Source organism: Bufo gargarizans, chromosome 3 (assembly GCF_014858855.1).
Source record: "Bufo gargarizans isolate SCDJY-AF-19 chromosome 3, ASM1485885v1, whole genome shotgun sequence".
Classification (NCBI taxonomy): domain Eukaryota; kingdom Metazoa; phylum Chordata; class Amphibia; order Anura; family Bufonidae; genus Bufo; species Bufo gargarizans.
In genome coordinates this window covers 142,667,001-142,692,301 of record NC_058082.1, presented here as the reverse complement: position 1 = coordinate 142,692,301, position 25,301 = coordinate 142,667,001, and positions in this window count along the sequence as shown.

Genomic DNA, 25,301 nt, shown 5'->3' with positions numbered 1-25,301 from the left:
CCTGACTTCTCCACAACGCAACTGATGGTCCCAACCCCATTTATAAGGCAAGAAATACCACTTATTAAACCTGACAAGGCACACCTGTGAAGTGAAAACCATTTCAGGTGACTACCTCTTGAAGCTCAACAAGAGAATGCCAAGAGTGTGCAAAGCAGTAAATCAAAGCAAAAGGTGGCTACTTTAAAGAACCTAGAATATGACATATTTTCAGTTGTTTCACACTTTTTTTGCTATGTATATAATTCCACATGTGTTAATTCATAGTTTAGATGCCTTCAGTGTGAATCTACAATTTTCATAGTCATGAAAATAAAGAAAACTCTTTGAATGAGAAGGTGTGTCCAAACTTTTGGTCTGTACTATATATATATATATATATATATATATATATATATATATATATATGAAAATGAGTTTCTGTCTGTCTGGACGTCTGTCCGCCTGTCTGTTCTTTATGCACAACCAAATGACTGAACCGATCTTCACCAAATTTAGCACACAGGTAGTGGTGGACGAACATCGGCCGGGACGATTCGCAAACGTGATCACGCGACCGCGATCAAATGATTTGCAAACCGCAAGCTCCCATTCACTTTGATGGCAGGCGAACCAGAAAAGCCTTCAAGTCATATTTGCAGCCCTCAAATACTTGCTAGAAGTGCACAAATCGTCCCACAACATGAACAGTGACATACCAGATGTATATCAGCAATGTAATTTCCGCATATGCGCATGCGCAAAATAGGCGTGGCCTACTACAGCAGTACCGAAGTTGGATGCAATCAGAAAAGATGGTTGTCAGCAATTTTAGCGACGTTGAGGAAGAACTCCTGATCACTGTAAGTAATTTGACATTAAAGCAGTGTATTTGATTACATTTCACATGCATGTCAGAACAATCGCTTTTTATGCAGATAAAGTGTTTAAAAAAATGTGCCATTGAGAAAATCCCTAATGATTCATTTTTTTTTTCGATGTACACACAACTTCAGATTTTATAATGTCTCAGTAAATATTAGTGATTGGTGCACTAATTATTGTTTTAGCATCACAGCTATATGTCTGTAGCAGTAGCATCTATGTATGACAGCAGAGAAATATCTCTCACATGCACATTGCACATCCATTTTCTGGCCACACACACAGTCTATAAATTATAGTTTGTGTCCTGTTGATCAAAGCACCAGTATTCGATAGGTCATTTAGAGTTACCCAGGGTGCACCACGGTGAGGCGAACCAGCTTTACACCCCATACCATACCGTCACTTTACTAGACAGGTTTAGGGGGTTACTATCTCTCCTTAGAGAGAGAGCACCTTAAATCAGCGTGAGAAGACTTATAGGCCATACATGTTTCTCTGGAAGGAAAGGGATGAAATGAGCTCTTAACAAGCTCTGCCTCTAATGCCACCAGATGTAAAGCAACTATCCTATAAGTCAATGCTCAGCTCTTGACATATGACTTGGATATTAAATAAGCCAGCACCTCATCTGCAGACAACTGTTTCGGGGTGATTGTTCCTCATCGGTGCAGAGCAGAGAGTACTGGCTTGCTGGGTGAGAGGACTGTCAGGGTTAGGGGAGTACCATCTCTCCTTAGGGAGAGAGCACCTCAATCAGCGTGAGGAGACTTATAGGCCATACATGCTCCTCTGGAATTCTGGGATGGAAGGGATGCAAATGAGCTATGAACAAGCTCTGTCTCTATGCTCTCTCCCTAAGGAGAGATAGTACCCCCTAACCCTGACAGGCCTCTCACCCAGCAAGCCAGTACTCTCTGCTCTGCACTGATGAGGGGCAATCACCCTGAAACAGCTATCTGCAGATGAGGTACTGGCTTATTTAATATCCAAGTCATGTCTCAAGGCTTAGTTAAAGAGCGGAACATTGACTTATAGGATAGCTGCCTTACATCTGGTGGCATTAGAGCTTCTTAAGAGCTCATTTGCATCCCTTTCTTCACTAGACAGGTACGTCTCTGCTCAGCTGGACAATATCCGATTGCTCACTCAGACCCCACACACATACAATCACAATACAATCCGATCTTCTAACCGTAAAAGTAAATCTAATATTTTCCCTTCAATGACTTAAATACTGTTTGTTTTTTTGTTGAGGACATTATTTTCAATACTAGTATTTAAAAAAGTTGTGATGATATGCTTGTATCTTTATCTTGCAGCGAGTGTTGGGGGCGGGGATATCATCTGTAACAGACAGAAACAAATTGGTGGGTGTGGACCAATGGACAGTCAGCTGCGGTGCCCTTAATAGGACAGGTTCAAAGTCCTTAATACAAAGTAGAAAAAAGTTTAACGGGTACCGCGCTAATTTGTAAAACAGTATGCGGGATCAAGAACCAGAAAACAACGTGCCAAATTCGTATGATGCACAAGTGAAAAATTCCAAATCCATAAACAATAGTATACAGGCGGATCTCACACTTCTATATATACCATGCGAAGATTTTCGGCAACCTATTACTCAGCTGCGCATATATGAAGACGGCTGCCTTACGTCTCCCAGTTCACATGCAAAAGAATGGATGTCCGCCTGCAATATACGATGAAATCTCCCTTTGTGATAACAGTCACACGGAAAGCCTGATCCGAAACAATCCGGATTACCCTAATAAAGGACAGAAAAAATTGCGCAATACCCTCGGGATTTAGAAGTAGGAATACTTTAATCTACTTACAAAAGGCAAGTTTTCACAAGCGTATAAAATACCCGACCCGGGTTTCGCACTTAGCTTCGTCAGGGGCTGCAATCCAAATGCCGCCAAAGGTCAACACATATATAGCAGTCATTGACCCCGGAACAAGTACGGACTTCCGTTTGTCCGGCAAAATATTTAAACATTTGTTTAAAAGAATAAATACTAAAATTGCCAAATTAGGTTCTAAAGACACATACATTTAGCAAAATACAATAAAATACAATAAAATACACCAAACTAAAATAGTATTAAACATAGTTGAAAGACTTGCTTATATAATAAAACGTCTAAAATAATAGTATTTTTTGATTAAACCATACAGACAGATTTTATGTCCCACTCAATATTATGTCCATTTGGCTGCAATGTATTCATATCATAGATCCATTGCGCCTCCCTTTTATTAATCTGTGTGGCAGGATTACCTCCACGCCAGTGACGTTTCACCAATTCTACACCACAAAATTTAAGACCCGTAGGGTCTTTCTGATGGAACTTCTTATAGTGTGCAGAGACACTATGAGTCTCGAGTCCTTTTTTGATATTTTTAATATGTTCGCCAACTCGAACTTTTAACTTTCTCAGTGTTCTTCCAATATACTGGAGACCGCACGGACACTCCAGTACATAAATAACTCCCATTGATTCACATGAGATATTACCACTGATTTTTTTAGAGATAGATTTGGAGGCAGACACAATATCATCTTTTCTGATCATTTTTTTATCTTCTCTTGTGCGATTTCTGCAGCATGGACAGAAGCCGCACCAAGTGAAGCCATTGCGCAATTTCGGTGTACCAGAAGACTCTCTTACATAACTGTGCACAATACGGCTTCTAACGGTGGGGGCTCTTTTAAAAATAAAGGGCGGTTTTTGGGGAATAAGTTCCCGGGGACCATATTGATATTGATTGTAATGCCCACAATGGTTTTGCGCATTGTAATGATGGTTCTCGTTAAATCTATAATAACCCTGATTTCTACGATAGCCATTCCACCTAGGTCCACCTAGGAGCAACCTCGTGATTATAGACCTAGGTGGAATGGCTATCGTAGAAATCAGGGTTATTATAGATTTAACGAGAACCATCATTACAATGCGCAAAACCATCGTGGGCATTACAATCAATATCAATATGGTCCCCGGGATTACCATAATTCAGGCAGAAACAGACAACAATACCGCCCCTATTATAATAATAGAGGGGGAGAAGCTTATACACAAGAGTATAATGATTATAACCATACTAGAGGAACAGACTATAGAGAAGGGGGTAGAAGTCTCCCTTCAGAAAATAGACAGGCTTATAACCATAGCCCTTTTAAAAAAACAAATGAAAGTGAAGACACAATATATGTTAAAGAAATGAGAGGAAATAACACTCATGAGGAAAATTTTCCCCACAAGATGATAAAAGGGAAAACACCACAATCACCACAAAAGATGGAAGGGACACCAAGAAAGAAAAAAAGAGAGGAAGGGGAAGAAGGGGAGGAAAAAGACACAATAAGCCCAGAAGCGAAGAAAGGCAGAGGGATTCCATAGGCATATATAATTTAAGCACACATAGTTTGACTCCAGATGAACTTTCTGTGCTTAATAAGGGCCTTAAATTTGCCCCAATATATAGAGGAAATAAATTTGAAACATATTTGGATTTGCATAGGTTCATAAGGAAATTAAATATATGTAAATATTTGAAAAAGAATCCAATAAAAACTTCCAATACGCAAGATACTAAAATATACACGCATCTGCGAAATAAATCCACCTTTTTCCCAGATAATAAGGAAAACGAGTGTATAGAAGCTTTTAAACGTGGGGTTCTCAAAGGGCTAGATCAATTAGATATAAGAGGTTCAAAAAAGAATAATTTAACTAAAAATGAAAAGGAGGCGTTAAAAACTCTGGAAAAAAATGATAAAATAATTATAAAACCAGCAGATAAAGGTGGAGGCGTAGTTGTTTTAAATCATGAGGACTACAACGCGGAAATGCAGAGAATTCTTAGCGACACTACTACATATAGAAAATTGAAAAGGGATCCAATATTTGAATACAAAAAAACACTTAAAGTTTTGTTAGATAGGGGTCTAATGCAAAAAGTGCTGAATGAGAAAGAATATCAATATTTAAATAATCTGTACCCAAAAACTCAGACTATATATTATTTACCTAAGATTCATAAGAATGCAGAACGCCCCCCAGGGCGACCCATTGTCTCAGGGATTGATTCAATAACCAGCCGTGTATCCGAGTATATAGACATTTTTTTACAAAAATATGTGACTATCACACCATCATACCTACGGGATACAGGGCATATCCTTGAGGTTTTGAGAGAAATAAATGATTTACCCGAAAATGCTATTCTGATGACATTAGATGTCACTTCACTTTACACAATCATACCAAATGATATAGGCATGGAGGCGATAAGATTTTATTTGAATAGAGATGTTCAAATGCGTAATGAGCAAAAAATCTTTATTATGGATTGCATACAGTACTGCCTCGGACATAATTATTTTTGGTATGCTGATAGTTATTTTCTCCAGGTGTCGGGAGTGGCGATGGGTGCGAAATTCGCACCCAGCTTCGCCAATCTGTTTATGTCTTACTGGGAACAGTCTAATATAGACCCGATTATTAAAGTTGATATGGAGGGTGGTAGCCTCCAACTCTGGAGGAGATATATAGATGATTGTATCGGCATTTGGTATGGAACGGAGATAGGGTTAATGAGGTTTATCTCTCAAATTAATGCAAATAAGTGGAATATTGATTTCACCCATGATGTTAGTAAAAATACCATACATTTTTTAGATCTGGAGATTAGGGTAGATGAAAAAAAGATAAAAACTGTCACTTATTTTAAACCCACTGACCGCAATGGTTATATTGAAAGAAATATTTGCCATCATGAACCATGGATTTGTAATGTGCCGAAGGGACAATTGAAACGTATAAAAAGAAATTGTACCAGTATTGAAGATTATGAGACACAAAGTGACATCATAGTAAATAGATTTGTAGAAAAGGGATATAAAAAGGAAGTCCTGTTGAATCAAAAGGAAGAAATTAAGTTGGAAAATTTGGGTACTAAAAAAGTACTCAAAAAGAAAGTGTCTGCGGAAGATAAAATACAGAATCAAGAAAAATATAAGTTTGCTTTTTCAACCACCTATTCTATTAATTGCCCCCATATTAAAAGAATAATTCAAAATAACTGGAAAGTTTTGCGAAATGATCCAGTTATAGGTGAACTTATTCCCCAAAAACCGCCCTTTATTTTTAAAAGAGCCCCCACCGTTAGAAACCGTATTGTGCACAGTTATGTAAGAGAGTCTTCTGGTACACCGAAATTGCGCAATGGCTTCACTTGGTGCGGCTTCTGTCCATGCTGCAGAAATCGCACAAGAGAAGATAAAAAAATGATCAGAAAAGATGATATTGTGTCTGCCTCCAAATCTATCTCTAAAAAAATCAGTGGTAATATCTCATGTGAATCAATGGGAGTTATTTATGTACTGGAGTGTCCGTGCGGTCTCCAGTATATTGGAAGAACACTGAGAAAGTTAAAAGTTCGAGTTGGCGAACATATTAAAAATATCAAAAAAGGACTCGAGACTCATAGTGTCTCTGCACACTATAAGAAGTTCCATCAGAAAGACCCTACGGGTCTTAAATTTTGTGGTGTAGAATTGGTGAAACGTCACTGGCGTGGAGGTAATCCTGCCACACAGATTAATAAAAGGGAGGCGCAATGGATCTATGATATGAATACATTGCAGCCAAATGGACATAATATTGAGTGGGACATAAAATCTGTCTGTATGGTTTAATCAAAAAATACTATTATTTTAGACGTTTTATTATATAAGCAAGTCTTTCAACTATGTTTAATACTATTTTAGTTTGGTGTATTTTATTGTATTTTATTGTATTTTGCTAAATGTATGTGTCTTTAGAACCTAATTTGGCAATTTTAGTATTTATTCTTTTAAACAAATGTTTAAATATTTTGCCGGACAAACGGAAGTCCGTACTTGTTCCGGGGTCAATGACTGCTATATATGTGTTGACCTTTGGCGGCATTTGGATTGCAGCCCCTGACGAAGCTAAGTGCGAAACCCGGGTCGGGTATTTTATACGCTTGTGAAAACTTGCCTTTTGTAAGTAGATTAAAGTATTCCTACTTCTAAATCCCGAGGGTATTGCGCAATTTTTTCTGTCCTTTATTAGGGTAATCCGGATTGTTTCGGATCAGGCTTTCCGTGTGACTGTTATCACAAAGGGAGATTTCATCGTATATTGCAGGCGGACATCCATTCTTTCGCATGTGAACTGGGAGACGTAAGGCAGCCGTCTTCATATATGCGCAGCTGAGTAATAGGTTGCCGAAAATCTTCGCATGGTATATATAGAAGTGTGAGATCCGCCTGTATACTATTGTTTATGGATTTGGAATTTTTCACTTGGGGATATCATCTGACCTGGGCCCATGCTGAAAAATAGAGGATAGTCCGTGAACTAGGCGACGAGCTGTAGCGGAAGTTCAAAGTTAGGCTCCATTCACACGTCCGTGGTGTGTTGCGGTGGTGTGTTGCGGACCCGCAAATTGCGGATCCGCAACACACTCGGCCGGCACCCCTATAGAAATGCCTATTCTTGTCCGCAGCTGTGGACAAGAATAGGACGTGTTCTATCTCTAGCGGAGCTGCGGACCGGAAGATCGAGGCCGTGTGCTGTCCGCATCCATTCCGTCCCCATAGAAAATAAATGGGTCCGGACCCGTTCCGCAAAATTGCGGAACGGATGCGGACCCATTTGCAGACGTGTGAATGGAGCCTTAAGCACCACAGAATGGCCCTTATAAAAAAAATGGTCAATTTTAAAGATGAGGAATCCAGAGCAGATCAGAGAGATCCGAGATCCGAGACCGAACATGACCAGGTACAATGCGTACATTACTTTTGTATCTCTCGCCAACACTCTGTAATGTATACATGCGGTTATGCAATTAAGTATTTCATCCCTTTACAAATGATTACTTATTACCTAGTGTGACACTAGTTGTAGCAAATCAGCAGGTTACATCATACATCTGTACCTCGATACGAGTATATATTTATATTAGCTAAAGGACCCAGCTTCATTTGGGTATATTTAATCTATTTAATTTAATGTTTGTGTGTGTCGCTAAAAGATATCAACACTATCCACTATAATAAATACATCTACAGCACCCTGCCCCCAAAACAGTGACCTCCACAGCCCCCCACCCCATAACACTGACCCCCCCACAGTGCCCAGTCCCTTAAAATTGGACCTTCACAGCAGCCCACCCCCTTAACTTTGACCTTTACAGCATCCTTCCCTTTTAACAGTGACTTTCACAGCATACCACCCCCTTGACAGTGACCTCCACAGGGACCCGCCCCCCTAGCAGTGGCCTTTACTGGATCAGGGGCAAGTCCTTTTGAACAGCTCACTCTAAGACAGCAGCACTGTACTGTTTAAGTGTGAGTTGAAGGGAGAAAGTCACCCTCCCTCCCACCTCTGCAGCTTACAGAAGTTGATTTTTACCTTTATTATTTCTATCCCTGTTGGCTGAAGAGTGGAGGGGAGTGGCCTAACCAGATCAGGGCATGGCTTAGTGGGACTTAGAAGTTGATTTTTAACTTCATTTTTTCGATCTCAGTCAGCTGAGAAGTGGGAGGGGCCGTGGGCCCAATCGGATCAGGATTGTGTCCTTTTGAACAGCTCACTTTAAGGCAGCTGCACTGTGCTGTCTGTGTGTGAGCTGCAGGGAGAAAGTCACCCACCCTCCCACTCCTGCAGCTGACAGAAGTTGATTTTTACCTTCATTTTTTCAATCCCCGTTGGCTCATGAGTAGAGGGAGCATGGCCTAACTATATCAGGGGCGTGACTTAGTGGGACCTGGGGAAGGGGGTTTTAAGTCTTTTGAGGGTGGGCACATTATGGCAAGAGGTGTGTCTGTGCTCCTTACTGCAAGAGTGACGCCCCTGTGGGCACCTTATTGGCTCATTTGCATACCAAATAAACAGGATTTTCAGAAGATAAAAACATCTATTGCTGGAACAATATGTTATCGCTAATCTGTTATTATGTATAATTCAAGGATATTTGTTAGCATCTAACTCCTCATTTACTTACACTGGATTGTGGTAATATATATATATATATATATATATATATATATATATATAAAAAATCCCCTCTTTCCCTTCATATTTGGAATTGCGTTAAATATTCATGTACATTATACCTATATATTGTTTCTAAAAACAATTTTCTTTCAATTTGCTGTAATGGTAGGCCTATATAAGTAAATTATGTACTATCACTATGTCTTATGTTTTCTGATGGTGTTTCTTCATTATTTTATAGCTTGAAGAAGGGCACCACAAATGGGCCCAAAACATTGCAATAAATGTTAAGTGTACCACTGGTGTTAAAAATGTATAGGGATGATTTATGTGGATTCCTAGGAAGGAAGGAATAAACTGGTGACGTGCACCCACAAAAACAATTTTGTGGATGGGTGCTGTGGCCGTACTATGTTTACAAGATATAGCTGGAACAAAGGCACATCTTTAAAATAAGTTACTAAGTGCTATTACTTTAATAGCAATTATCCTTGTGACAGATTTCCTTTAAAGCTCTCCTACAGCAGTGAAGATAAATGGCTGGGTTGTTATGGAAACCTAGAGTAAAACTGTGACCTCCAAGCCTCTTAATCTCTGCTAAGGGTCATGTGACGAAGCTTCTATAGGCTAATGCATTTTTGGGGGATATCTCAGTAACGGTACATCCTAGAGAGCTGAGACCTGGTCTAAACCTTTTCGGACACCTGATGTATCTGTTTGCCAAATTTTGTGATTGTAAATGCAATCGTGCGGATTTCTTTAGCGGACATACATACATACACTCAGCTTTCTATATTAGATTTATACACACAGCGCGGTAGGGATTTATGATGTAACCGGCTGATTTCAGACATCACCACTTAATTTTCATGGGTTTATACATTACATATATATATATATATGTATATATATATATATATATATATATATATATTTGCAAGAAAAAGTATGTGAACCCTTTGGAATGATATGGATTTCTGCACAAATTGGTCATAAAATGATATCTGATCTTCATCTAAGTCACTACAATAGACAATCACAGTCTGCTTAAACTAATAACACACAAAGAATTAAATGTTTCTGTTTTTATTAAAAACACCATGTAAACATTCACAGTGCAGGTGGAAAAAGTATGTGAACATCTCCAAGAGCTAATTGGCGTGAGGTGTCAGCCAACTGGAGCCCAATCAATGAGATGAGATTGGAGGTGTTGGTTACAGCTTCCCTGCCCTATAAAAAATACACACCAGTTCTGGGTTTGCTTTTCACAAGAAGCATTGCCTGATGTGAATGATGTTTCGCACAAAAAAGCTCTCAGAAGACCTACAATTAAGAATTGTTGACTTGCATAAAGCTGGAAAGGGTTATAAATGTACAGTCAGGTCCATAAATATTGGGACATCGACACAATTCTAACATTTTTTGGCTCTGTACACTACCACAATGGATTTGAAATTAAACGAACTAGATGTGCTTTAACTGCAGACTGTCAGCCTTAATTTGAGAGTATTTACATACAAATCAGGTGAAAGGCGTAGGAATTACAATGGTTTGCATATGTGCCTCCCACTTGTTAAGGGACCAAAAGTAATGGGACATAATCATAATCATAAATTAAACATTCACTTTTTAATACTTGGTTGCAAATCCTTTGCAGTCAATTACAGCCTGAAGTCTGGAACGCATAGACATTACCAGACGCTGGGTTTCATCCCTGGTGATGCTCTGCCAGGCCTCTACTGCAATTGTCTTCAGTTCCTCCTTGTTCTTGAGGAATTTTCCCTTCAGTTTTATCTTAAGCAAGTGAAATGCATGCTCAATCGGATTCAGGTCAGGTGATTGACTTGGCCATTGCATAACATTGCACTTCTATAAAAAAAACTCTTTGGTTGCTTTTGCAGTATGCTTTGGGTCATTATCCATCTGCACTGTGAAGCACATTTTTAGTTTGCACAAGAGCACCTGGATGTTCCACAGCAGTACTGGCAAAATATTCTGTAAACAGATGAGTTGTTTGGAAGAAACACACAACACTATGTGTGGAGAAAAATAGGCACAGGACACCAACATCAAAACCTCATCCCAACCACCAACGGTGAAGTATCATGTTGGGGGCATCATGGTTTGGGGCTGCTATGCTGTGTCAGGGCCTGGACGGATTGCTATCATCGAAGGAAAAATGAATTCCCAAGTTTATCAAGACATTTTGCAGGAGAACTTAAGGCCATCTGTCCACCAGCTGAAGCTCAACAGAAGATGGATGTTGCAACAGGACAACAGCCCAAAGCATAGAAGTAAATCAACAAAAGAATGGCTTAACCACCTCCGGACCGCCTAACGCAGATGTGCGGTCCGGAGGTGGCAGCGCTGCGCAGAGTCACGCATATACTCGTCATCTCGCGAGACGCGAGATGACGCGAATATGCGCGCGCGCATGCGCAGTTCGCGCCGGCATTTCGCACAGGAGTATTTCGTCAGCAACCTGCCAGCCGTGATCATTGGCTGGCAGGTTGCTGATTTTTAAAAAATCCAATCAGAGAGCCGAATAACAGATCATATTTGTAAATATGATCTGTTATATGGCTGCCTGCTCCTCTGCTGGTTCTTTTCGTCGGTTGGATCCAGCAGAGGAGCAGGCTTCACAGTGAGTACACCAACACTACACACTTAGCCCCAGATCACCCCCCTGAACCCCAATTAACCCTTTGATCACCCCTTTGATCGCCCCTGTCAATCACAAGTGAAAAGAAAAAAGTGATCAGTGCAAACTGTCACTTTTTTTTTTCACTGGTATTGACCGTTAGGTTTCAGTATAGTTTAGGCCCCTTGGTTAGGTAGTTTAGGGATCGGTTAGCGCCCAGCCCACCGCACCGCAGTCCGTTATTCGCTGATTAGCGTATTGCTAATCAGCATTTGTACTTTTATAGTATCTGGAAGTGATCAAAACTGATCACGGTCAGATCTATAATAGTACTAGTGTCACTTTAGTTCTCCCTCCACCCAAAACGCAGTGTTTGCCCGATCAGGCCTGATCGCTCGCCCACACGTGCGTTCGCCCACACCCGCCCCACCGCAGTGACAAATGATCGCTGCACATTCAATTTACACGCACTGCGGCGATAAAAAAAATCAGTTTTGATATTTTTTATCAACCGCAGCGGCCTCTGGTACTTCGCTAGCCTCCCCTTTGTAAGACAGGCTTGCTTTTTTTTCTTGGGTAGTCTCAGGGAATACCCCTAAATTTAGTTGCCCACATGTCAAACAGGGGGTATTCCTCTGAAGAGGCCTACAGGCTTCTGACCCAGTCGGATGAGGAGTGGGAACCCTCATCTGATGAATCCAGCGGGTCAGAATACGAACCTGTAGAAAGCAGTGGCTCTCTGACCCAAAGTTCGGACGAGGAGGCTGAGGTCCCTGATAGAACCAGGCGTACCCGGCCCCGTGTCGCTAGACCGCAGGTTGCGCAGGATCCGCTTCAAGAGCAGCAGAGTGGGCCTGGTGCTGTCGGATTACGTGGTGATGCATACACCAGCAGCCCAGCCCTTCCTGGACCTAGTACCAGCACTGCCGTACAACTTGGTGAAGTAGCGAGCACCAGAAGGGCAGTTGAAGCTGGTACGGTGGCACGTGCAGTAGTGACCCCGTCGCAGCCACCGCAAAGACGTGCCCGTAGAGCCCCTAGAATCCCAGAGGTGCTGGCAAACCCTGATTGGCAGTCCCCAACTTCAGCCGCACCTGTAGTTTTCCCTTTCACCGCCCAGTCTGGAGTTCGGGTTGAGACAGCTCAGATCGGTTCGGCCCTGGGATTTTTTGAGCTGTTCTTGACTGCGGAGCTTTTAGACTTAGTTGTGGCAGAAACAAATTGGTATGCCACACAATTTATCACCGCTAACCCGGGAAGCTATTATGCCCAGCCTTTCCGGTGGAAACCAGTCCAAGTTTCCGAAATTAAAACTTTTCTGGGCCTCCTCCTCAACATGGGCCTGACAAAAAAGCATGAATTGCGGTCATATTGGTCCACGAACCCGATTCATCACATGCCCATGTTCTCTGCTGCTATGTCCAGGACACGATTTGAGGTCATCCTGCGTTTCCTGCACTTTAGTGACAACACCGCCTCCCGTCCCAGGGGCCACCCTGCTTTTGACCGGCTCCACAAAATTCGGCCCCTCATAGACCATTTCAACCTGAAATTTGCAGATATTTATACCCCAGAGCAAAACATCTGCATAGACGAGTCCCTAATACATTTTACCGGGCGCCTTGGCTTCAAACAATACATCCCAAGCAAGCGCGCCCGGTATGGGGTCAAATTGTATAAGCATACGCGAGCAACCCGTGTCATTGAAAAGCCCCTCTCAGTCCACGACTATAACCTCCACATGGGAGGGGTGGACTTCAATGACCAGATGTTGTCTCCGTATTTAGTTTCCCGCAGAACCAGACGCTGGTATAAGAAGGTGTCTGTATATTTAATTCAATTGGCTCTGTACAATAGTTTTGTTCTCTACAGTAAGGCTGGGAGAACTGGATCCTTCCTCAAATTTCAGGAAGAGATCATCGAGAACCTCCTGTACCCAGGAGGTTCCGTGGCCCCATCCACCAGTGTAGTTAGCCGTCTACACGAGCGACATTTCCCCAATGTCGTTCCTGGTACCTCAACCCAACCGTCACCCCGAAAAAGATGTTGTGTCTGTAGCAGGAGTGGAATAAGGCGTGACACCCGCTATTTCTGTCCTGACTGTCCTGACCACCCTGCCCTATGCTTTGGAGAGTGTTTCCGGAAGTACCACTCACAGGTACACTATTAGCATAGGGATCATCTCACCAGGATAGGCACACAGGGCTATTAGGGCCCATTCACTCACTGCTGCTGCAAACGTCTCCTTTCACATGGGACAAAGTGCATAACGCACTTCGCCACATCTTTGGGCGATTTGCGCTTTGCACATTGACCCATGGGGAAGGAGAGGTTTGTTCTATAAAGGTAAAAAAAAAAAAAAAAAACACACCAGTAAGCAAACACGTTAATGTTCAGTTCAAAAAGTTAAAGTTACATGTTCTGTTGCAAAGTTAATAAAATTATTGCGTTGCGGCCTGGTTTTTCCTTTTTTTTTTTTTTGTCTTTTTACCTTCCAGGTGGACCAACCGATCGACCAGCTGCAGCACCGATGTGCATTCTGACAGAAGCATTGCGCTGCTGTCAGATTACACGCAAGTCGGTGTATGCGGCGCTGCAAGACGGTATTTTCTCCTCTGCAGTGACAGATACGTTTGCCGAGGCATACGAGCTGAGGAGGAGGCGGCGTTCCTATGCTTTGGCAAACACTTTGTATATATATAAAAAAAAAAAAAAAAAAAAAAAATCCCCGCAATGATTTATTCATCCACATCGATTGATGCGAATGGAGAAATCTGGTTTGCCAGGGCATACGAGCTAAGTGGGTATGGATGTAGGGCGGAGCTCCTATGTCCTGGCAGACGCCTTTCCCCTCCATTTTTTTTTTTTGGGCAGAGATTTTTTCATCCACATTGATCAATGCGTATGAAGAAATCTGTGCCTTTCATTTTTTTCTTTCAGCCCAGAGGCTGAACGGAAAAAAAAATCCCATTACCTGTATGCTCAATATAAGGAGAATAGCAGAAACTCCTAATGCTGGCCATACATGTAATGATTGCGGAGACCCTCAAATGCCAGGGCAGTACAAACACCCCACAACTGACCCCATTTTGGAAAGAAGACACCCCAAGGTATTTGCTGAGGGGCATATTGAGTCCATGAAAGATTGAAATTTTTGTCCTAAGTTAGCGGAAAGTGAGACTTTGTGAGAAAAAACAAAAAAAAAATCAATTTCCACTAACTTTTGCGAAAAAAAAATAAAATTCTATGAACTTGCCAGGCCCCTCATTGGATACCTTGGGGTGTCTTCTTTCCAAAGTGGGGTCACATGTGGGGTATTTATACTGCCCTGGCTTTTTAGGGGCCCTAAAGCGTGAGAAGAAGTCTGGGATCCAAATGTCTAAAAATGCCCTCCTAAAAGGAATTTGGGCACCTTTGCGCATCTAGGCTGCAAAAAAGTGTTGGGGAATGTGTTTTGGGGTGTCATTTTACATATACCCATGCTGGGTGAGATAAATATCTTGGTCAAATGCCAACTTTGTATAAAAAAAATGGGAAAAGTTGTCTTTTGCCAAGATATTTCTCTCACCCAGCATGGGTATATGTAAAATGGCACCCCAAAACACATTCCCCAACTTCTCCTGAGTACGGCGATACCAGATGTGTCACACTTTTATGCTGCCAAGATGGGCAAAGGGGCACATATTCCAAAGTGCACCTTTCGGATTTTGCAGGCCATTTTTTTACACATTTTGATTGCAAAGTACTTCTCACACATTTGGGCCCCTAAATTGCCAGGGCAGTATAACTACCCCACAAATGACCCCATTTTGGAAAGAAGACACCCCAAGGTATTCCGTGAGGGGCATGGTGAGTTCCTAGAATTTTTTATTTTTTGTCGCAAGTTAGTGGAATATGAGACTTTGTAAGGAAAAAAGAGAAAAAAAAGAAAATCATCATTTTCCGCTAACTTGTGACAAAAAAAATAAAATTCTAGGAACTCGCAGTGCCCCTCACGGAATACCTTGGGGTGTCTTCTTTCCAAAATGGGGTCACTTGTGGCGTAATTATACTGCCCTGGCAATTTAGGGGCCCATATGTGTGAGAAGTACCTTGCAATCAAAATGTGTAAAAAATGGCCTGCGAAACCCGAAAGGTGCACTTTGGAATATGTGCCCCTTTGCCCACCTTGGCTGCAAAAAAGTGTCACACATCTGGTATCGCCGTACTCAGGAGAAGTTGGGGAATGTGTTTTGGGGTGTCATTTTACATATACCTATGCTGGGTGAGAAAAATATCTTGGTCAAATGCCAACTTTGTATAAAAAAATGGGAAAAGTTGTCTTTTGCCAAGATATTTTTCTCACCCAGCATGGGTATATGTAAAATGACACCCCAAAACACATTCCCCAACTTCTCCTGAGTACGGCGATACCAGATGTGTGACACTTTTTTGATGCCAAGGTGGGCAAAGGGGAACATATTCCAAAGTGCACCTTTCGGATTTCACCGGTCATTTTTTACAGATTTTGATTGCAAAGTACTTCTCACACATTTGGGCCCCTAAATTGCCAGGGCAGTATAACTACACCACAAGTGACCCCATTTTGGAAAGAAGACACCCCAAGGTAGTCTGTGAGGGGCACTGGTGAGTTCCTAGAATTTTTATTTTTTTGTCGCAAGTTAGTGGAATATGAGATCTTTTGTAAGAAAAAAAAAATCATCATCATTTCCGCTAACTTGTGACAAAAAATAAAAAGTTCTATGAACTCACTATGCCCATCAGCGAATACCTTAGGGTGTCTACTTTCCGAAATGGGGTCATTTGTGGGGTTTTTCTACTGTTTGGGCATTGTAGAACCTCAGGAAACATGACAGGTGCTCAGAAAATCAGAGCTGTTTCAAAAAGCGGAAATTCACATTTTTGTACCATAGTTTGTAAACGCTATAACTTTTACCCAAACCATTTTTTTTTGCCCAAACATTTTTTTTTTATCAAAGACATGTAGAACAATAAATTTGGCGAAAAATTTATATATGGATGTCGTTTTTTTTTGCAAAATTTTACAGCTGAAAGTGAAAAATGTCATTTTTTTGCAAAAAAATCGTTACATTTTGATTAATAACAGAAAAAGTAAAAATGTCAGCAGCAATAAAATACCACCAAATGAAAGCTCCATTAGTGAGAAGAAAAGGAGGTAAAATTCATTTGGGTGGTAAGTTGCATGACCGAGCGATAAACGGTGAAAGTAGTGTAGTGCCGAAGTGTAAAAAGTGGCCTGGTCATTAAGGGTGTTTCAGCTAGCGGGGCTGAAGTGGTTAAACAACAGAAAATACGCCTTCTGAAGTGGCCCAGTCAGAGTCCTGACCTCAACCCGATTGAGATGCTGTGGCATGACCTCAAGAAAGCTATTCACACCAGACATTCCAAGAATATTGCTGAATTGAAACAGTTCTGTAAAGTTCTGTGCACGTCAAATCTGAAACTACAGGAAACGTTTGGTTATAGTTATTGCTGCCAAAGGAGGTTCAACCAGTTATTAAATCCAAGGGTTCACATACTTTTTCCACCTGCACTGTTAATGTGTGCATGGTGTGTTCAATAAAAAAAATGGTAACATTTAATTCTTTGTGTGTTATTAGTTTAAGCAGACTGTGATTGTCTATTGTGACTTAGATGAAGATCGGATCACATTTTATGACCAATTTGTGCAGAAATTCATATCATTCCAAAAGGGTTCACATACTATTTCTTGAAACTGTGTATATATATATATATATATATATATATATATATATATGTATATATATATATATATATATACACACACACCAGTAACTTAACCTCATAAACCAATAATAAAATAAGAAACATGGACACATACAGTGGGGCAAAAAAGTATTTAGTCAGCCACCAATTGTGCAAGTTCTCCCACTTAAAAAGATGAGAATGGCCTGTCAATTTCATCATAGGTACACTTCAACTATGAGAGACAGAATAGAGGGAAAGAATACAGGAAATCACATTGTAGGATTTCTAATGAATTAATTGGTAAAATCATCGGTAAAATAAATATTTGGTCACCTACAAATAAGCAAGATTTCTGGTTCTCACAGACCTGTAACTTCTTCTTTAAGAGGGTCCTCTGTCCTCCACTTATTACCTGTATTAATGGCACCTGTTTGAACTTTTTATCAGTATAAAAGACACCTGTCAACAACCTCAAACAGTCACACTCCAAACTCCACTATGGCCAAGACCAAAGAGCTTTCGAAGAATACTAAAAACTAAATTGTAGACCTGCACCAGGCTGGGAATACTGAATCTGCAATAGGCAAGCAGCTTGGTGTGAAGAAATCAACTGTGGGAGCAATTATTAGAAAATGGAAGACATACAAGACCACTGATCTCCCTCGATCTGGGGCTCCAGGCAAGATCTCACCCCGTGGGGTCAAAATGATCACAAGAACGGTAAGCAAAAATCCCAGAACAACACGGGGGGATTTAGTGAATGACCTGCAGAGAGCTGGGACCAAAGTAACAAAGGCTACTATTAGTAACACACTACCCCGCCAGGGACTCAAATCCTGCAGTGCTAGACGTGTGCCCCTGCTTAAGCCAGTACATGTCCGGGCCTGTCTGAAGTTTGCTAGAGAGCATTTGGATGATCCAGAAGAGGATTGGGAGAATGTCATATGGTTAGATAAAACCAAAGTAGAACTTTTTGGTAAAAACTAAACTCGTCGTGTTTGGAGGAGAAAGAATGCTGAGTTGCATCCAAAGAACACCATACCTACTGTGAAGCATGGGGGTGGAAACATCATGCTTTGGGCTGTTTTTCTGCAAAGGGACCAGGACGACTGATCCGTGTAAAGGAAAGAATGAATGGGCCATGTATCGTGAGATTTTGAGTAAAAAACTCCTTCCATCAGCAAGGGCATTGAAGATGAAACATGGCTTGATATTTCAGCATGACAATGATTCCAAACACACCGCCCAGGCAACTAAGGAGTGGCTCATCTTTTTAAGTGGGAGAACTTGCACAATTGGTGGCTGACTAAATACTTTTTTGCCCCACTGTAATTCAACGTTATTGAAGAATAGTTAAAAAAAATGAAAAAATTCCCTAAGACATATTAACTAGAGTTGAGCGAACACCTGGATGTTCGGGTTCGAGAAGTTCGGCCGAACTTCCCGAAAATGTTCGGGTTCGGGATCCGAACCCGATCCGAACTTCGTCCCGAACCCTAACCCCATTGAAGTCAATGGGGACCTGAACTTTTCGGCACTAAAACGGCTGTAAAACAGCCCAGGAAAGGGCTAGAGGGCTGCAAAAGGCAGCAACATGTAGGTAAATCCCCTGCAAACAAATGTGGATAGGGAAATGAATTAAAATTAAAATTAAATAAATAAAAATTAACCAAAATCAATTGGAGAGAGGTCCCATAGCAGAGAATCTGGCTTCCCGTCACCCACCACTGGAACAGTCCACTCTCAGATATTTAGGCCCGGCACCCAGGCAGAGGAGAGAGGTCCCGTAACAGACAATCTGGCTTCATGTCAGCAGAGAATCAGTCTTCATATCATAGCAGAGAATCAGGCTTCACGTCACCCACCACTGCAACAGTCCATTTTCATAAATTTAGGCCCAGCACCCAGGCAGAGGAGAGAGGTCCCGTAACAGAGGATCTGGCTTCATGTCAGCAGAGAATCAGTCTGCATGTCATAGCAGAGAATCAGGCTTCACGTCAGCCACCACTGCAACAGTCCATTGTCATAAATTTAGGCCCAGCACCCAGGCAGAGGAGAGAGGTCCCGTAACAGACAATCTGGCTTCATGTCAGCAGAGAATTAGTCTGCATGTCATAGCAGAGAATCAGGCTTCACGTCAGCCACCAATGCAAAAGTCCATTGTCAGATATTTAGACCCAGCACCCAGGCAGAGGAGAGAGGTCCCGTAACAGAGGATCTGGCTTCATGTCAGCAGAGAATCAGTCTTCATATCATAGCAGAGAATCAGGCTTCACGTCACCCACCACTGCAACAGTCCATTTTCATAAATTTAGGCCCAGCACCCAGGCAGAGGAGAGAGGTCCCGTAACAGAGGATCTGGCTTCATGTCAGCAGAGAATCAGTCTGCATGTCATAGCAGAGAATCAGGCTTCACGTCAGCCACCACTGCAACAGTCCATTGTCATAAATTTAGGCCCAGCACCCAGGCAGAGGAGAGAGGTCCCGTAACAGACAATCTGGCTTCATGTCAGCAGAGAATCAGTCTTCATATCATAGCAGAGAATCAGGCTTCACGTCACCCACCACTGCAACAGTCCATTTTCATAAATTTAGGCCCAGCACCCAGGCAGAGGAGAGAGGTCCCGTAACAAAGGATCTGGCTTCATGTCAGCAGAGAATCAGTCTTCATATCATAGCAGAGAATCAGGCTTCACGTCACCCACCACTGCAACAGTCCATTTTCATAAATTTAGGCCCAGCACCCAGGCAGAGGAGAGAGGTCCCGTAACAGACAATCTGGCTTCATGTCAGCAGAGAATCAGTCTTCATGTCATAGCAGAGAATCAGGCTTCACGTCACCCACCACTGTAAGAGTCCATTTTCATAAATTTAGGCCCAGCACCCAGGCAGAGGAGAGAGGTCCCGAAACAGACAATCTGGCTTCATGTCAGCAGAGAATTAGTCTGCATGTCATAGCAGAGAATGAGGCTTCACGTCAGCCACCACTGCAACAGTCCATTGGCATATATTTAGGCCCAGCACACAGGCAGAGGAGAGAGGTCCCGTAACAGAGGATCTGGCTTCATGTCAGCAGAGAATCAGTCTGCATGTCATAGCAGAAAATCAGGCATCACGTCAGCCACCACTGCAACAGTCCATTGTCAGATATTTAGGCCCAGCACCCAGCCAGAGGAGAGAGCTCCCGTAACAGAGAATCTGTCTTCATGTCAGCAGAGAATTAGTCTGCATTTCATAGCAGAGAATCAGGCTTCACGTCACCCAACAATGGAACAGTCCATTGGCATATATTTAGGCCCCGGCACCCAGACAGAGGAGAGGTTCATTCAACTTTGGGTAGCCTCGCAATATAATGGTAAAATGAAAATAAAAATAGGATTGAATGAGGAAGTGCCCTGGAGTCCAATAATATATGGTTAACGGGAGGTAGTTAATGTCTAATCTGGACAAGGGACGGACAGGTCCTGTGGGATCCATGCCTGGTTCATTTTTATGAACGTCAGCTTGTCCACATTGGCTGTAGACAGGCGGCTGCGTTTGTCTGTAATGACGCCCCCTGCCGTGCTGAATACACGTTCAGACAAAACCCTGGCCGCCGGGCAGGCCAGCACCTCCAAGGCATAAAAGGCTAGCTCTGGCCACGTGGACAATTTAGAGACCCAGAAGTTGAATGGGGCCGAACCATCAGTCAGTATGTGGAGGGGTGTGCACACGTACTGTTCCACCATGTTAGTGAAATGTTGCCTCCTGCTAACACGTTGCGTATCAGGTGGTGGTGCAGTTAGCTGTGGCGTGTTGACAAAAGTTTTCCACATCTCTGCCATGCTAACCCTGCCCTCAGAGGAGCTGGCCGTGACACAGCTGCCTTGGCGACCTCTTGCTCCTCCTCTGCCTTGGCCTTGGGCTTCCACTTGTTCCCCTGTGACATTTGGGAATGCTCTCAGTAGCGCGTCTACCAATGTGCGCTTGTACTCGCGCATCTTCCTATCACGCTCCAGTGCAGGAAGTAAGGTGGGCACATTGTCTTTGTAGCGTGGATCCAGCAGGGTGGCAACCCAGTAGTCCGCACAGGTTAAAATGTGGGCAACTCTGCTGTCGTTGCGCAGGCACTGCAGCATGTAGTCGCTCATGTGTGCCAGGCTGCCCAGGGGTAAGGACAAGCTGTACTCTGTGGGAAGCGTATCGTCATCGTCCTGCCTTTCCCCCCAGCCACGCACCAGTGATGGACCCGAGCTGCGTTGGGTGCCACCCCGCTGTGACCATGCTTCATCCTCATCCTCCTCCACCTCCTCCTCATCCTCGTCCTCCTCGTCCTCCAGTAGTGGGCCCTGGCTGGCCACATTTGTACCTGGCCTCTGCTGTTGCCAAAAACCTCCCTCTGAGTCACTTCGAAGAGACTGGCCTGAAAGTGCTAAAAATGACCCCTCTTCCTCCTCCTCCTCCTCCTCCTCCTGGGCCACCTCCTCTTCCATCATCGCCCTAAGTGTTTTCTCAAGGAGACATAGAAGTGGTATTGTAACGCTGATAACGGCGTCATCGCCACTGGCCATGTTGGTGGAGTACTCGAAACAGCGCAACAGGGCACACAGGTCTCGCATGGAGGCCCAGTCATTGGTAATGAAGTGGTGCTGTTCTGTAGTGCGACTGACCCGTGCGTGCTGCAGCTGAAACTCCACTATGGCCTGCTGCTGCTTGCACAGTCTGTCCAGCATGTGCAAGGTGGAGTTCCACCTGGTGGGCACGTCGCATATGAGACGGTGAGCGGGAAGGCCGAAGTTACGCTGTAGCGCAGACAGACGAGCAGCAGCAGGATGTGAACGCCGGAAGCGCGAACAGACGGGCTTGAGGCTCACCGGCAGCAACCACTCGTCGGTCTGTTGTTCTATACCCTGCCACAACTCCTGTGCGGTGTGGGGCCTGTCCCCCAAACATATGAGTTTCAGAATGGCCTGCTGACGTTTACCCCGGGCTGTGCTGAAGTTGGTGGTGAAGGTGTGTGGCTGACTAGATGAGCAGGTGGAAGAAGAGGAGGAGGAAGTCGTGTAGGAGGAGGTGGCAACAGGAGGCAAAGAATGTTGCCCTGTGATCCTTGGCGGCGGAAGGACGTGCGCCAAACAGCTCTCCGCCTGGGGCCCAGCTGCCACTACATTTACCCAGTGTGCAGTTAGGGAGATATAGCGTCCCTGGCCGTGCTTACTGGTCCACGTATCTGTGGTTAGGTGGACCTTGCTACAGATGGCGTTGCGCAGTGCACACTTGATTTTATCGGATACTTGATTGTGCAGGGAAGGCACGGCTCTCTTGGAGAAGTAGTGGCGGCTGGGAACAACATACTGTGGGACAGCAAGCGACATGAGCTGTTTGAAGCTGTCTGTGTCCACCAGCCTAAATGACAGCATTTCATAGGCCAGTAGTTTAGAAATGCTGGCATTCAGGGCCAGGGATCGAGGGTGGCTAGGTAGGAATTTACGTTTTCTCTCAAATGTTTGTGAGATGGAGAGCTGAACGCTGCCGTGTGACATGCTTGAGACGCTTGGTGACGGAGGTGGTGGTGGTGTTGGTGGTACATCCCCTGTTTGCTGGGCGGCAGGTGCCAATGTTCCTCCAGAGGCAGAGGAAGAGGCCGAGGCGGCAGCAGCAGAAGAGGTAGCAGGGGGAGCCTGAGTGACTTCCTTGGTTTTAAGGTGTTTACTCCACTGCAGTTCATGCTTTGCATGCAGGTGCCTGGTCATGCAGGTTGTGCTCAGGTTCAGAACGTTAATGCCTCGCTTCAGGCTCTGATGGCACAGCGTGCAAACCACTCGGGTCTTGTCGTCAGCACATTGTTTGAAGAAGTGCCATGCCAGGGAACTCCTTGAAGCTGCCTTTGGGGTGCTCGGTCCCAGATGGCGGCGGTCAGTAGCAGGCGGAGTCTCTTGGCGGCGGGTGTTCTGCTTTTGCCCACTGCTCCCTCTTTTGCTACGCTGTTGGCTCGGTCTCACCACTGCCTCTTCCTCCGAACTGTGAAAGTCAGTGGCACGACCTTCATTCCATGTGGGGTCTAGGACCTCATCGTCCCCTGCATCGTCTTCCACCCAGTCTTGATCCCTGACCTCCTGTTCAGTCTGCACACTGCAGAAAGACGCAGCAGTTGGCACCTGTGTTTCGTCATCATCAGAGACATGCTGAGTTGGTATTCCCATGTCCTCATTATCAGGAAACATAAGTGGTTGTGCGTCAGTGCATTCTATGTCTTTCACCGCTGGGGAAGGGCTAGGTGGATGCCCTTGGGAAACCCTGCCAGCGGAGTCTTCAAACAGCATAAGAGACTGCTGCATAACTTGAGGCTGAGACAGTTTCCCTGGTATGCATGGGGGTGATGTGACAGACTGATGGGGTTGGTTTTCAGGCGCCATCTGTGCGCTTTCTGCAGAAGACTGGGTGGGAGATAATGTGAACGTGCTGGATCCACTGTCGGCCACCCAATTGACTAATGCCTGTACCTGCTCAGGCCTTACCATCCTTAGAACGGCATTGTTCCCCACCATATATCGCTGTAAATTCTGGCGGCTACTGGGACCTGAGGTAGTTGGTACACTAGGACGTGTGGATGTGGCAGAACGGCCACGTCCTCTCCCAGCACCAGAGGGTCCACTAACACCACCACGACCATGTCCACGTCCGCGTCCCTTACTAGATGTTTTCCTCATTGTTATGGTTCACCACAACAACAAAAATATTATTTGGCCCAATGTATTGTATTCAAATTCAGCGGGATATAAATTTGAGGCCTAGTATTTAGGCGCTGGGTGACCGGTATGGATTTAGTGACAGAATTAGACTTGGAAATGCACAGTAGCGTGTGTGTGAAGTTATTCTGAATGACCCTATGTGCACCTTGAATATTATATACCCTTTTAGGGATAGATTTCAAATAGCTCTGATATAGCAGAAACCACTAAATTATGAAATTGCTAAATTGGGAATTGTATTTCAACCCAGAACAAAAAATGTGCTTTGGCGGACACTAAATAACTTGCCCATCCACAACAGGACAGCGGTAACGACAGATTTAGCGTGATATAAATTTGAGGCCTAGTATTTAGGCGCTGGGTGACCGGTATGGATTTAGTGACAGAATTAGACTTGGAAATGCACAGTAGCGTGTGTGTGAAGTTATTCTGAATGACCCTATGTGCACCTTGAATATTATATACCCTTTTAGGGATAGATTTCAAATAGCTCTGATATAGCAGAAACCACTAAATTATGAAATTGCTAAATTGGGAATTGTATTTCAACCCAGAACAAAAAATGTGCTTTGGCGGACACTAAATAACTTGCCCATCCACAACAGGACAGCGGTAACGACAGATTTAGCGTGATATAAATTTGAGGCCTACTATTTAGGCGCTGGGTGACCGGTATGGATTTAGTGACAGAATTAGACTTGGAAATGCACAGTAGCGTGTGTGTGAAGTTATTCTGAATGACCCTATGTGCACCTTGAATATTATATACCCTTTTAGGGATAGATTTCAAATAGCTCTGATATAGCAGAAACCACTAAATTATGAAATTGCTAAATTGGGAATTGTATTTCAACCCAGAACAAAAAATGTGCTTTGGCGGACACTAAATAACTTGCCCATCCACAACAGGACAGCGATAACGACAGATTTAGCAGGATATAAATTTGAGGCCTAGTATTTAGGCGCTGGGTGACCGGTATGGATTTAGTGACAGAATTAGACTTGGAAATGCACAGTAGCGTGTGTGTGAAGTTATTCTGAATGACCCTATGTGCACCTTGAATATTATATACCCTTTTAGGGATAGATTTCAAATAGCTCTGATATAGCAGAAACCACTAAATTATGAAATTGCTAAATTGGGAATTGTATTTCAACCCAGAACAAAAAATGTGCTTTGACGGACACTAAATAACTTGCCCATCCACAACAGGACAGCGGTAACGACAGATTTAGCGGGATATAAATTTGAGGCCTAGTATTTAGGCGCTTGGTGACCGGTATGGATTTAGTGACAGA